This window comes from Apteryx mantelli, chromosome 3 (genome assembly GCF_036417845.1).
Source record: "Apteryx mantelli isolate bAptMan1 chromosome 3, bAptMan1.hap1, whole genome shotgun sequence".
Taxonomy (NCBI): domain Eukaryota; kingdom Metazoa; phylum Chordata; class Aves; order Apterygiformes; family Apterygidae; genus Apteryx; species Apteryx mantelli.
The window spans coordinates 87,686,637-87,699,397 of NC_089980.1; positions in this window are offsets into that span (position 1 = coordinate 87,686,637).

The window sequence follows — 12,761 nt, forward strand, 5'->3', positions numbered from 1 at the left end:
CGGTGTGGGGAGAGGACTGTCCGTTAGGGGGGGAGCGGGCAGCCCGGTGTGGGGAGGGGACCTTCCGTTAGGAGGGAGGGGGCAGCCCGGTCTGGGGGGGGTTCGGCGGGAGGCGAGCGGCGGGAGGGCCGAAGGCAGCGTGGGGAGGCGGAGGGAGCGCGGCGGCGGCGGCGGGACCTCCGGGCCGGGGCAGGCAGGGGAAGGGCGCTGCCGCCTGCCCGCGCCAGGGCCCCACGCGGCCACCCACCCGCGGCCCCCGTCGCGGGGGAGCTGTGCGGGGCCGCCCGCAGCGCTGCCCCGGCGGCGCGGTGCATGCGAGAAGCGGGGTGACTGGGGGCGCCCGGCTGGTGCAAACAGCGTGTATTTCCGGGTGAGAGGAGTCCGACATCAGTGGGTAAACACGCATCGCCTAAAACCGGAGCGCAGCATCGCCGGGGGGGTTAGCGGCGAGGTTGCAGACAACTGCGGCAGGCTCCAGCAGTACTTAAAGGGAAAAAAGGACTCAGCGACCCAGCCGCAAAGAGAAGTTTGGTGATGCCCCCTTTGGTTAGACTTTAAGTGAGAATCAGATGCTGTACCTAATTACACCTCTGTTACAACTGTGCTCTCTCATGAAGCTGTGAAACACTCTGCTGAATAATCCGTAGCCAGAAAAGATCCCTGCTTCAGTTTGCACTTGTGGCTGGTTTGCACCTAGCTAATTTTCATCCTTCTCAGAAGAAGGAAGCTTATTAATGATGAGTTTTTCCCCCCTGTCTTCAGCTCTGATTAGTGGTAGGTATGAAGGTGAATATAAAACCAAAATGCGATTTGTTTAGAAGATACAAGCTGGAGGAGTATGGGAATGAATATTCACTCTTGCTATAGATTTGGCAAGAACACTACTCCTCCCCTTTTTCATTTTGCATTACTTCTTTTTCCCCTCTTTGTCAATACAGTTTTCTGTTTTGAATACTATTTATAATGTGTTTGTAGGAAGAATGCCGTAAGTTTTATGTTTGTACAGCACTTGCTACAATGGCTCTGAACCTAGCTGTGAGCTTGATATACCACTGAATGTAAATGTTTAAAAACAGTACTAGAAATTGCTGTGAAAACACCTGTTTCACTATTATCCTCTCAGCAGAATATCTACTCTAGAGTTAACAATCTGTTTACCAGTGAAAGTATCTGTGCGATTTTCTAAGGTACCCCAAAATGTAAGATCAAAACGGCAAAGAATCAATTGTCTGGGCGTAAAAAATACTAGTTTCTTCATCTCACCCTTTGTATTTCAAGGTCAAACAGCAGGCAACATGCTTCCTCTCTAAAACATATTTAAATTGATGAAACAAAGCACAACTGTTTGTTTTATGCCAATCCCTATCAAAAGCAATATCAAACAAATACACCCAGGAGGTAGTTCCCATCAGCAGCAAAGTAGTTTTTTCTGGTATTAACAAAACAAGCCAAAAGGTACCCAAGTCTAGAAGAACATGTTTGTTCTATAACTGCTGATCAAAAGAATGTGGAAATAAAATTACATCTTTCATTTATGGGAACAGAATGCAAACCATTTAGACACAATTTTGAAAAATTCATTAGAAGAAAATGTGTTTACTGCCTTCAACAGTCCAAATGAACAAAGTACATAGGCCGTGCCACATTAAAAGGTAGACACATTTAAAGAGAATTAGAATGTCAGTATTCATTATTTCTACCCTGGTCCACATCCTGAAGGCTAAATACTATTATCAAGACAACCTGTGGACATTTTGTATCTCTGTAAACAAACTAAGTCATTGCTTCAAAGGACTTCTGAAACACTGAATCTCAGAAAAAATTAGTTTGGAAGGGGTCTGTGGAGGTGAGATTGGTGGCATTGGTCTGGTCACATCACTTGCTCAAAGCAGGGCCAACTTCAAAGTTATGCTGTTTTTCTGAGGATCTTGTTTAGTCATGTTTGAATATCTCCATGGCCTCCACAACCTCTCTGGGCAACCTGCTCCAGTGTTTCATCACCTTCATTGTGAAGGATTTTTTCCTTATATCTCTTCCCTTCTCATACCCGTTATTGCTATATATTTCATTCAGTCTTTATGACAAGCTGTTTTCTATAGTACAAACAAAAAAAAGCTTCTAATACAGTTATTTCTTGAAATATGTTTTATAAATTTGAATTACCAGCTAAAACAATTGCTCAAGCACAGTAGCGCTTCTCTGAATAGGAGGTGCATGTGTCCGGCTTGACTTTGCTCCTTATTGTCACGTGTACCCTAACTACTTCTGGATGCTCAGTCCTGTGTGTTCACGGGATTGTTACCTTTCAAGTGGAGGATGCTCTTATAGTATACATCAGGTTCTTATGCACCGTGCTCTCAGAGCAGCTCTCTGCATCTCCCAGTCCAAATACCTCACATTGTCAAGTATCTATTGGCAGGATTAGTGACCAGCTCCACAACATTTATTAAAATGGTTACATTTAATTTGGAACTGTTTATTTTTCCAGAACCACTGGCAACTGTTTGTATTTCCAGAACCATTGTTTTAAGACTTTTTATATTCTTAGTACAGCTTCTTGCACAAATCATTCTAACGAGAGGCAAGCCATCTGAATTGGTCTTAATTTTAAGTAGTTTCAGGAAAAGGAGGATTCAAAGAGTGGGCAGAGCTGGCATAAAACATCTAGTTTTTGCTTCTGGTGTGTTTCCTTACTGAAAGCTTTATTCTATAAAGGTACAGCAGGCAATAATTCAGAGTAAAGCTTAGCCCGTAGAAAAAGTACAGACAAAACACTGCTTTACCCCTTGGGCTGTCCCATATACATGTGGAAGATGAGCCTGCGTTGGATGCACAAGAGACCAGGAGAAATTCTCCACTTTTTTACTCTAATAGCCACATTCATTTAATTTGGTAATATAAGGTGCAATGCAGAGAGAAGCCTGGCCAGACCTTCCACACTACAGTCAAGATGTGTTCGTCTTAGCTTTTTATCTGAGATCAGATCCAAAGATGTCACAGAAGAATTTAAGAATAAAAAGATTATGTTTCAACAGTGAATACCTAAGCACAGCGTATAGTGTAATTCAGGAACTATCCTAGAGAATTTCTGAAAATTAAATTGCAATACAATTTTAAATTTGCTGAAATGAACTATATAAAAAGTCACTGCTTGAATTCTTCCATCTGTTCTGAAAGCTGAGCAATATTGCCATGTAATTTTAATATGTGGTTACTTAATTTGAATTAACTACGGATTATTTTGATAGTCGGGTAGTCTTTAATGATTAATAAGTAGGATGAGTAAATGTTAAGTATTATTAAATGATGCTTTACATAGCATGATTTGGAACAAAAAAAGCACTTTAAAATTTAGCTTTCCAATAACATGCTGAAAATACTTAAGAGTCATTTTTCTTCTGGCAACATAAGGAATCCTTAAAATAAAGGAGGAAGGAGGGGAAGAAAAAGTAGTGATACACAGATGGCGAACTAACCAGTGCTGACATTTCAGATATTTCTATGCAGCTGGTGTGAAAAGATGTTTTAAACTCTTAGCAATCCATTTATACACCTCTTGGAGTTTACCATTTTCCTGACTTGGTGAACTTAGCTGCATCGCCTTGTGCCACTGATTACTGGTTCCTTGTTAACCTCACCCCCTAGTTGACCTTGTAGATTTAGACCAATGTCCACCTGCAAACATACAGTACCACAAAAGCTACTAAGGAAATAAACCTCAGAGGTATTCAGGTGTCATTTAGAATTCAAATTACATCCTACATAGTCCCATTTCTCCTCCACATATGGTGATTCCCATGCAGTTTTTGACTTTGTTTCTTGATGGAGCATCCACTATGCCTTCAGTCCCTTTCAACAAGTTTTCAACTGCTTCTCTGCTCTGTCCCTTGCATAGATACTATCCACCAAAGTTAGTCATCTAGCATGTCTGTAAAATCTATTTTACTGGCACAGTAGTGCTATATGTGATTGCATAAGCACAGAAGCACAACTTTTGCACTTTTTCTAGTACATGTTTGGGATAAAAATCCTGTTTCACTGTTACATTTACAAAGCTGCATTTCTCAAATGGATTTTATGGGTGCTTTAGAAAGTGGCATTACATTTTATCTGGTCTCTGAATTGCTAGCAGAAAGTATGGGGACAAACTTTACCTCATGTAAGCAGGTGAAAATCTGCTTTAAATAGTGTAACAAATACTTAATGTCAGGGAAGAATTCAGGCTGAACCTTAAGTTGAATCCTGCAAAATTTTTGAATTATCATGCATTTCTTTTTCATTGAGAAGAAAATGTAGATGTATTTGTGCCAGAAAAATAGGCAGAAGTTTAACTACCACTATTTTGAACTTTCAACTATGGCTTTCAAAGGGCTATTCAACAATTTAAAGCTAGATGAAAAGCAAGGTCAGCCAGTAATAAGAATAGTGTCCTGGAAGCATTACAAAACCCCACTGAAATTTCCAGCAAAACAAAGTATTAAGATCTTAAATATAGTCTTCTATAAGGTAGTCTCCAGCTTGAGATACTTTGTCACAGAGTGAGCTAAGGCTTAGAAACCATGGTTTTAGGACCTAAGCCCCATTAAGGGGAAAAAAAGGGATTGACTTTCTTATGAATTCTTCTAGACGAACTCTTTCTTGGAGCCCTTAACATTCCTGAGACAATCTGACTCTTTCAAATGTATTATTTTATCTGAGCTTTACACCAGTTGAGAGCTCACACACTCACACATTCACTCCTTGTTTATCTTGGAGAGAGGGCAAGTGCTGCAATACACACCACCTACCCTCTGTCTGCTCTACTTCTACTAAGCCAGCAAGAGAGATCCCTCCTCCACTCCTTTCACTTCATGGCACAGGGCCCTTCCCCCACAGCCTCCTCGCTCCCCACCCAACCCCACCGCTTCCAGCAGCTGCCTGTGTTGCTAAACTGACTGTGGCCCTGTTCCCGAGCTATGAGCCCTTCTCCTCCTACCCATTCTCATTCCCAATGTGCTGAGTTCTGGTGCAGTTTTGACCTCTTAAGCTTAGCCAGACAGGGACTCTCCTCTGATAGACACCTCTTCTTGTTCACCTTGCAGAGACACTCATTTTTTTCAGCCACTTGAGCTTTCGTATAATCTTTTGGAAGGGATCTAGTGAATATGAAAGCAATCTATACATCTGCTTAGCAATCTACACATCTGTCAGTCCACTTTTATCAGCCAGCAAGGCCAAAGACTTCAAATGAACTGGCTTAGCTTCCAAAAGAATAATTTTTGTGAGAGATACTTGTATGCTGAAAGTGCTACCAATGGGTTTGTTAGGAAAGGCACAGTTGTTGCTTATCTTTATTAAAAAAGATAGCCTCTGGTCCACTTTGTTTATTTCTACAGATTAGTGCTGAATATACTGAAGCTAAATACATGTATTTTGTGACTTTTCCTTCCATTACCCTGCTTGTTCTGACTGTAGAAGGAAAGCAGTAGCAGTAAAGGACATTCATTGTTGGATGCATCATCAAGTGCAGCAGAACAAGTTCTTTTATTATTTTTGTTCTTTGAAACTGATCCAAAAACTTTTGCTCAAGTTTTTAGATGGCTTCAAGCCAGCCTTTAAATTGTTCAAGAGCTTTTCTGCACATCTAAATGAGGAAGTCATGTGTTTAGTTAACTAGTGTCTTTTTGCAACTTTGTAAAAAGAAACTGCAAATTTATCTCATTAAAATGTTTGTGTTGTTTCACATGATCCTATACATTCTTGATTATTTACTGTGTGGGATGGTGTATATATTTTTACATTAAAGTTAATAGCAAGTTTGAGAGCAATTTTCTAGATGCTAGAATGCAATTTAAAAATAAATTTCACTGTGGAAAAAGCAATGTGCCCATCTTCCTTTCTATAGATCATCAGGGAAATTGCTCTCTGAGAAATTGCAAGAAGACAGCCCCATTCTCATCAGCTAGCAATTTCCCTGTCTGCAGTATAGAACCAACTCTGTGGGCTAGAGCCGATAAAGGATTTGGGGAACTAAAATGAGGTACGTGCCCTCCCTCCCAACATAGGAACAAAAATCTGTACTGAGCCAGGAATCCATATGCTGAGGATCCCTTCAGCAGGTAGCGCCCAGAATAGGATTCAAACTAAAATGGGTATACATTCAGCCTACACCTTTCCGAAGCTAGCCAGAAGGCGCTGAGGAAGGCATTGATGTCTCAAGGCAACAGAGTTGCACCTCTGTCCAAGGATCTTAAAATCCCTCAGTGATGGATATTGTCTCATCTCCATAGACAATTTCTTCTAGGGCCTGACTAAGCCCTAGTTATTAGGTCCTAAGTTATTAAGTTGTAGTCAAGAAACACTGCATCTGTGTGGTTCATTAAACTACAAAAAATCACAGACATCATAAAAGGTTGCAGGCTAAAAAGACATCAAAGAAAACATAGGAGTTTGTCTGCTAATGGCAAAGAAAAGTGGGTGATGAGCTACTGAATAGAGGAATGGTGAACATTTCCCAGTGACCCACAGGGGACTTTCTCCCTGCCCTTGCTGTATCCCAGGAAATGCTCTCCTAAGGTGCCTGACCTGGCAATTAGATATCAAGGACACAAATTCATACATCCCAGTCAAATGCATTATATATTGAATTAGAGATTACCTAGAGACACTAATGACTCATATTTAAACCAATGGCATTTATATTTGCCCTGATTATTAGAACGTTTAGCTCTTTATGTATATTATTTGAGTCTTCCAAATATGAATATAGGTTCATGTTTCTTTACATGTCTGCTTGATAACATTTAGCTAAGACATTTCTTCCAAGAGAACAAATTAAAGCAACTTCAAAACAAGTCTGTTATTCCTCAACAGCCTAAGTCCCTGCCAGAAAGGAACAAATTGATGATTATTTAGCTGAGGCGGTAAAGGAGAATTGTAAATTCTCAGAACACTTTCTTTTTTTTTTGAGAGAGAGAGAGCTTTAATATAAAAGTAAACCAAACATAAAGTTGGCAAGGTTAAAGTTATTAACATCGCTCGGTGCTTGCAGGACAGAACGTATGGACCCAGATTGTCACATTTACCAACACAGCATGAGAGGTGCTCTGGGAATACCGGAATACCCATGGGCAGAACAGTACTCACAGGACAACAGCAAGCAAAGCAGGTCGCCATCCTGCAGACATCGAGCCAGCTCCCTTCCTCCTCTCCCCTCAAGTGAACACACGCTCTACTCGACAATGGCAAATACAGCAGTAAAACCCCAGTGGTTTAATAGCCATAGCTCTTGACTGAAAAAAAAGGTTAATTCTGATGTAGATCACAAATTAGTAGTTTTCTGGGAAGAAGGATGATTGCCTAATTGCCATAACCCTTCAGAGGGGCCTATTTCCTGAGATGACCACCAGAATGATTTTTTTAACATATGCTGTTAGGGCTCAGTTTTCACTATTATTTTCAAAAAGCCCTATGTGATACCAGAATGAATTTGAAACACCATGCTAGAATACAGACAGCTTTGAACTAAAAATTATGGGCTGAGTCACTAGTCAAAAGTTCATGAAAAATGAATGAAGTTTGAAGAGTTGAAAGCACCAACATGTTCTGGAGAGGAAGGGAGGGAGCAAAACGCAAGTTTAGTATCAACACTTTACTAAGATGTTTAAATATGTGCTAATTGGTAGCATCCACTTTTTATTTAGTCAAGGAAGTATGAATATGGGCCATAAAAAATAAAAATCAATTTCTTCCTATTATCCCCACAAGCAGTGTGATACTGCATACAACAACTGAACCAATAGCTCAGGAACCCCTGAGAACTGGAGGAACGTCCCTAAGAGGCGGCCTCCCATCACCAAGACCAGTACTTCAACCAGGAGAACAGTTCGTGAACATCACTTGCCACCAAATAATAAAAACTGACTTTGGGTGTCTAAAAATAACAACAAATCCTTCTTTAATGCATGGAAGTCCTATACTTAGCCTGAGATAATTCGATGTTGAACTATGTTCTGACAAAGAAGAGTTAATCACTGACCTAAAAATTAGCTGTTGCCTAGGTACTCCTGGTCAGGCTCTGTTGACATTTACATTGTGCAAACAGAATGCAATACCAACAGGTCAGACATATATTTAGGGCTTGAAAATGGCCAGTTTTCCAAAGTGTAAAGTAATGACTGGGAGCATAAGTTTAATGATGGAAATGTTAATACCACCTGGATGTCATTCAAATATATTCTGTGGATGCCCTTGAAGCTACAATTCTAGAAACATTGTAAAAAGATCAAAAAAACCTCACAACATGTTTTTTTGGGCAGAAGCCATACTAACTAAAAGCAGATGAACAGGTAGTTCTATCAGCAAAGTATTACAGGCTAAAAACATAATTAATGTTGTCAGCAGGGTTTCTCAGAAGACAGATTACATTACACAAAACCTTATTTTTTTCTTTTTTTTTGGGATTAGATGGATAAACACCTCTATGTAGAAAATACACTTGGATTTATCCAAAGCACTTGACTTAGTACTGCATGACATTATGATTTTAAATATTTGCATCCTATGGTGTTAATAAGGCATACCATATAGGGGTTAAAACCTGACTTGCTGTCAGATCTCAGTAAGTAGTGCAAAGTGGGGAGAAATCAAAGGTTCACGCCTTCACTAATGTTTCCTAGTGATTCATTTTTTTTCTAAATTATCTAATATTTTATCAGCAAGCCAGAAAATTATAAAAACCAATGACTGATAAAGTTCAGAGACAGCACAAAGATTAGTGGTGTTGTAATGAGCAAGAAAGACAAGCTACCACCCTAGGAGGAGCAGGATCTTCTGGTTAAAAGATTGCAATCCAATAAAATATATTTCAATTACAATTAAAGGCCAAGGAATCCACTTGGGAACAACTTGCAGAAACTCTGCCTAGAGAGTTGAACCTTGTCCAAGAAAGCTGTGACTCAAAGGAGGAGTTAGGAGCCACTGCGGATAACCAAATTTATATCTAAGTTACAGATTACAAATTGCTTTGTTAAAATGGAAAGTAGTAGTATCTTTAAAGATCTGTTACAAGCCAGGCTCTGAGGAGTGTGGAGAAATGGGTAGGATTAAACTGAATGAGTGTGTGAGTGTGTGCACGTTGGGGTGAAGGGTCTTTCCAGCTCTTGAGCTGCTTCATGCCTTTGCCGCAGGGATCCATCAGGCTGCCAGTGATGCCTCAGCATGCTCCAGCACCTGCATTTCTGCCTTAGGGCAATGCTCTTTAGATCTCATGCTTCAAGGCTTCAGCTGGCTGCCTGCAATGGATACAACAGCTGCTTTTTTTCTCCAAAACTGAATCTTAAAGAATTATTCTTCCCTACTGCACAGTTGGTTTATTTATTTTTTAATTACCATTATCAAGGTGCTTTTTCACTTTCCTCTTAAACATCTAAGATTGGCCAGTTGTGTCTTCTGAGGAGACATAGCAAAGGTTTTCCTTTCTTTTTGCCCTGAAAGGGTGGTCCTGACCACCAACCCTGGGGAGGCATTGCCTTGTGTTAGATTGCCAAGGCATTTTACCCCCTTCTGCAAGGGAGGGATGTGGTTTTCACATGGGGCTCATCTTTCCTCCACAGTCCCCAGCCATCCTGAGGCACCAAGGGGTGTGTGGGACTCCTAGAGCTTGCTGTTGGCTCTGCTGAGGACTGAGCTCTTTGGTCTCGCTACAGGGTGAAAAGCACAGAGGAGTTCAGCCTGCTGGTCCCTCCTTATCCGAAATACTATGAAAAGGAGAAAAAGCAAAGCAAAACCAAACCAAACAGGAGCCAGAGACGAAACACTCCATCCCTTGTTGGCCTGAGACAGACATCAGGGATTAATTGCATTTTATGAGGTTCGTGAAGCACAGATGACTGGTTATTTGCTGATTACTGAACTGCCTACAAACAATACACACAAGTTCCTCTAGCTAAATTTCACGCGCGCCCTCATCAATTTGCACATTCTGATATGGTCTTGGCCAGGTCACCCTCCGTTTTAAGTTCACAAGCCGATCAGAAATCTGGCAAGCTGTTCTTTTGTGTGCAGTACTGTTTCCCTCGCATTACTTCTGCCTTTAAGCTCTTGGTTTCTCTCCGAGGCAGACTCTTGAACGGTTTGCAATGCAAGGCTCAGTATGAGCTAATTCAAGGGGTTTGTAAAGAGTCCAGAAAACCCAGTGTGGCAAAAGGTGACTCTGAAACACAAGTGATTAATAATATGCTTTGCAATGGATCCAATGGGTCAGTCATGCTTCTCTTTTTTAGCGATTGGCTTGATTTTGTGCTATGAATAGCTGTTTAAGAATAACTAATTGTTTAAACTGAGCTCACACTTCTAAAGAGACGCTTGACACATTCTTAATTTTTCATTTGCTTCCCTGAAGCCTCTGAGCCTCTTCTAAGCACACTGATTAATAGTGTGTCAACATACCGTAGCAGGAACCAGCAAAGCAGGAAAAACACAGCAAAACAAAGCTGCCCTCGCAAACACGCTGAAGCCGGTGACAGTGACAAGGACGGTGTCCCGAGCTCCAGTTCCATGATTGCGGCTGCCCGCCAGTGCCAACCAAAGCATTTGCTTCTCGTGGGGGCACAGATGGAGCTGCTGGATGCGAGATGCCACGTGCTGAGCCTTGGAAATTAGAAGAAAGGGAAAAGGTAAAAAGCTGAGGTCCTTCCTGACCTGCAAGCCTCTGAGATGATTATCAGTCCCCCTGCAACCACGGGAAGGAAGAAAACGTCCCCAGGCTGACTTGCCGATCCCAGTGGGAAGGCGCATTACCTGGCCTGACTTGCCCATCGCAGCGGGACAGCTGCACGGCCCTGCCGGCCGCCCACCGCAGAGGCAAGAGCCCTGGGAAGGCCAAACTTTCCAGAGGAAACCTTTCCCCACCTACCCAGGAGCCTGAAGGCAGCTCCTGATTTGCATTAATTGGAGCAGGTTGCAGCTGCTCTCCTCTGCCATACCGGCTCCGGCAGAGACCGCTGATGCCAGCATGTAATTTTCCATTTTCGTCCAAGCGGCCTCGCGTAGGGCCGTGAAAGCCGGGGCTGGGAGGTGCCTGGAGCAAAGAGGGAAAAATGCCATTCACCGTGTTGCAAGAGGGGCAAGAGAAAGAGCAGGTTGCTGCTCCCCGGTCTCCCAGGCCCTCCGCGGGGCTACTGCTCCTTGGGTAATTTTGGGTGGGGGGGGATCAGATTTTGGGGATCTTTTCCCTTCTCCCAGCGAATCGTTCTCATTGCATTGTGTTCAAAGGGCACATTCTTGGCACCGAGCTGCTCCTGCCACCTTGCTAACCAGCCGCTGGTCACCAAGGAAACCAGCCCGAGGTGCAAGTTTGCCTGCGAGGTGGCAGTTTCTAATATTAGATGTGAATATTGGTTAGTTTGCAAGTTGGGAAAAGATCTTCAATACTTGATTTGTATCGATATGCTTCAGGCCCTCTGGGCCTATTTGTCCACAATATGCTTTGACAGAGAAAATGTGAAGGTGCATCTGCTAGAGCATAAGCATTATCATCTGCCTTGTGTGAAAGCATTATAATCTACCTCTGCTGCAGTCACTTGAGGTAATAGTAAATGCGCATTCCCGTAGCAACATGAGGAATTAATTTAATTATATTGTTAAGGCCTTTTTATGTGCATATACCTCCCACCCTCACATTGCACATATATACACACACATTGGATGAAGGAAAATGAACATGTCTTATGCTTCAAGAAGATCCCTATAAGAATTTATTCACATATATTAGGTTTATGACAACTGAAAGGTCCTGATTTTCACCTTACGCCTTTCACAAAATCAAAAGCCATCCGATCAACCCAAACAAATTCGACGCCGTAGCACTATAGCAGCACTATATACTGCTTCAGTAAAGCCGTACGTTGCATTGGGAAGCCCAACAGCAGGAAGCTTAAGGATCCACAGTCCTCTTGTCCGTCCTGCAGTGCAGCCTCCCGCAGCACATGTGGTACCAGGTAAGAGGCAAATCTGCGCGCTGCTTCTCTGTGTCGTACTGTGTGCAGAGGAATGGAGCAGCAAAGGCATCTCAGCCCTGGTTTCAGCTCCTTTGCTCTGTGGGAGGAAGCTGAGCACTGAACTTTAAATTATTTTGTCTACCTCATCCTAATGCTAATGTTGAAATTTTAGAAAAGAATATGACAAAGAAGTAAGTTAGTATCTTTTGGACAACCTTTGTATCATCAAGCATGAGTCAGAGATTTCCATAAGACCTGGACCACTTCTTTTTTATTGCCCAACCTGTATTTGTAGTCTGTGTTACGCATTAGCCAACTAAAATTCAGGTAAAGCCTAATCTCTTTTTGCATGTTTTTGTTGCATGTTACGCCTATCCTGTACACTAAAATATTTCATAAACAGCCATCCATTTATGCTAAAGACAGTAACATTTACTCAAGAAACATTCTCCCAGCAAACTATTCAGTAACTTTGGTATTAAAACGTAATCATTTGGAATAGCATGTGGATTCTAACAGGAGTCAAAAGCTATGAAAAACAGCTACCGTACCTTTGTAGTTGCCATCCAAAAATGACACTCACCTAGCTTTTTGACATTTAAAATGCTAACATGGATTAATCTGTATTTAACTAAGGGATGGCAAATGTTTATTTTAAAATGTCCAAAAAGTCAGAGTTCATCTCTAGTTAAAGAAAGCCAAAAGATCATCAAAAATCAGGCAACTTTATAAATTATTTTGCACTCTCTTAATGATATAATTAATTTTAGCTAAGTTATTTGA